Consider the following 2,854-nt stretch of genomic DNA (forward strand, 5'->3'; position numbering starts at 1 on the left):
TTTAGAAAACACTTTTAAAAATCTGAAATATCACTTATTACAGTGTTGAAAAATCACTTATAGTGTTTTTTAGAGAAACACTTCATAATTGATTCTTCTAAAAACACTTTCAGAGGAAACACTTCCACTAATAACATTTCAAGTAAAAACACAATCAAATGCACTCTTAGAGTTTGTTTTGCAGTATTTTAGAAAGCGTTTTTTTTTTACCTAAAAAGTATTTTTGAAAAAAAATTAGGCGTTCGGCAAAGTTTAAAAAACACTTTTTAAAATTTGAAAAATCACTTATAGTGTTTTTTTTTTTTAAAAAAAAATCACTTATAGTGTTTTTTTTTTTTTTAAAAAAAAACACTATATAGGCGGTTTTCCTAAAAACACTTTTAGAGAAAAACACTTTAATACTCCTCTGTTAGTATTACCCGTTAGTTTTAAATTTTTTTAGGTTTTTAATAAAATTTTGACAATTACAAAACAAAAGATGGATATCCAAACACAAATCATTTAAAATAAGGGGAAAAGTAAAAGATCAAATGGTTTAATTTAGGAATTTACAAAGGAAAAATATATTTTTAATTTAAGATTTCCTAGTAAAATAGATTAGCTCCAAATCAAATTGGATTAATGCAAATAGAATATTTTAGAAAACACTCTTGGCTAAATTTTGTAAATATGTATTTCTAACTTAATGAAAAATAATGAAAAAATATTTCCTTTAAGCCTATCATGGAGAAAATCCTAGATTTCATCGAAATGTTTTTTTATACTCACATGGGTTTTAAAAATTAATTAGAAACAATCGATAGGTCAATCTATGCATTTATAGCTAATAGCTAATTAGGTGGTTGAATGGTTAGTTCATATTCACTCTAGCTATAAAATGTTCTTAGACTCCTTTTATGAGTGATATCTCTCGAAAATTATTAGTGATTATTACTTGTGGGCTTTTAACACTCTCTTGACTGCAATTGCTACCTAACTTGCATTGCATGTTAATTATGTCTTTAGAACATGTTTTAAGTTTTTCTTTTCATTTACAAGTAAAAAAAAAAAAAAAGACATGTTTTCCACTTTTTCTAAAAGAAAAAAAAACAACTTTTTTGGAAATTTTAAAATCGAGAAACTCTCGATAATTGATTTTTAAGAATTTTCAAGTAATTATAGCCATGTTTTATTGAAAATTGATGCACGCCACAAACCCTAAAGAGAATAGTCATTCTTAAAGCTTAAATCCCTCCCTATCAAACTTTTCAAGATCTTTCTTGGAAGAACATTTAGACTATAATAAAGGTTAGAAACTTACATTATGAAACTTTGATAAAAGTTTTGAAGGATTTACTACAGAGAATTTAATGTTAAGGATGTGAAAAAGTTTACAACGTAAGATATTAACAAGTATATGCATTCAATTAAGTGAAATTAAATATCATTTTCTCATATTTAATTAATTATTATCGATCAAAAGACCATCTATGATTTTTTATACTTAGAGATTTTAATTGGTTTTTCCACATCAAATCCAGTGTTTTCTTATTTGTTTGATTTATCTTCAATTATGAATATTAGTAAAATCATTCACAACATAAAATCTAGATAAAAAAAAATATTTTGAGATAAGAACTTGACAACCTATTCACCCCCCACTAATTACTATCATATCAAGACAATTTCATTCAACCTCAAAACCTTAAATTGGAGCTTGGCATCATGAACATACCAAGGCTATGTAAAACCCCTTTAAAATCATTGTTTGCATTTCATTCTTTTGCTCTCCATATTTACTTACTCTTGTTTTATTTTATTGATTTTCAATTAAATATTTAGATTATTTGTTAATCAAGTAATTTTTTAAAATTGATTGATAATTAGTTCATCATGTGTACACACATAGAATATGTTTGGTAAATCAATTTAATGATTTAATATAATTTAATAACTTAATTTGAATAATTAAATAGATTAAACATATTTGATAAAATAACTTAATATTACCACTTAAAATTAAAACTAATTTTAAGTATTAAGTCAAAATAATTAGCTTATTTTTAATCTCAATTTTTTTTACCTCATTTAGCACACTTGTGAGGCTTGATTCCACATCCACAACCCTTTTTTATAATAAATATTTTGTGATTATTTTATTTCCTTTAACAAATAAATTTATTATTTAATATTAATGACAATAAATATGAGTTAAAATCAATGAAAATAAATATTAATTAAAATTAATGATGAAAGTGATAGTGAAATCCTTACCCTATTTCTATGGGGGTAATTCTACAACTTTGACCAACCTTAGTAAGGTTTTAGAGAGAAGATATACAAATAGAGTGAGAAACCAATATTATATGAATGAGGATAAATATTAGTTAAAATTAATGAGAAAAAATGTATCCATTTGATGATCTAAAATAAATTTTAAATTAATTTTATTAAATAACCTTAATTCTTAAATTAAAAAATAGGTAATAAGTTTTAAGTTAACAACTCAAGAATAATTTATCTTAAAATCAATTTTAGAGTACATATAATAGTGATTGTAGAAAAAATAAAAAGTTTTAAGTATTAGAAAAACTAAAAACAATTTTTAAAATCATTATCAAATACACTTTAAATTATATAAATTTTTAAGTACTAAAAATATTATAAACACTTACTAAAATCTCAATCAAATGGGTTCTTAATCATTATTATAAATATTAAATTTTTTAGCCTTAGTATCCCAAAAAGCATCATATAATGGAAATTAAAATAAAATAAATAAATAAAATTCATCTTCAAGATATTGTTAAGTCAAGGATTGAGCTTATTTCCGGCGGGCTCATGATTAAATGCTCACACCTGCCAACCATGGCCT

This window comes from Vitis riparia, chromosome 10 (assembly GCF_004353265.1).
Source record: "Vitis riparia cultivar Riparia Gloire de Montpellier isolate 1030 chromosome 10, EGFV_Vit.rip_1.0, whole genome shotgun sequence".
NCBI classification, from domain to species: Eukaryota; Viridiplantae; Streptophyta; class Magnoliopsida; order Vitales; family Vitaceae; genus Vitis; species Vitis riparia.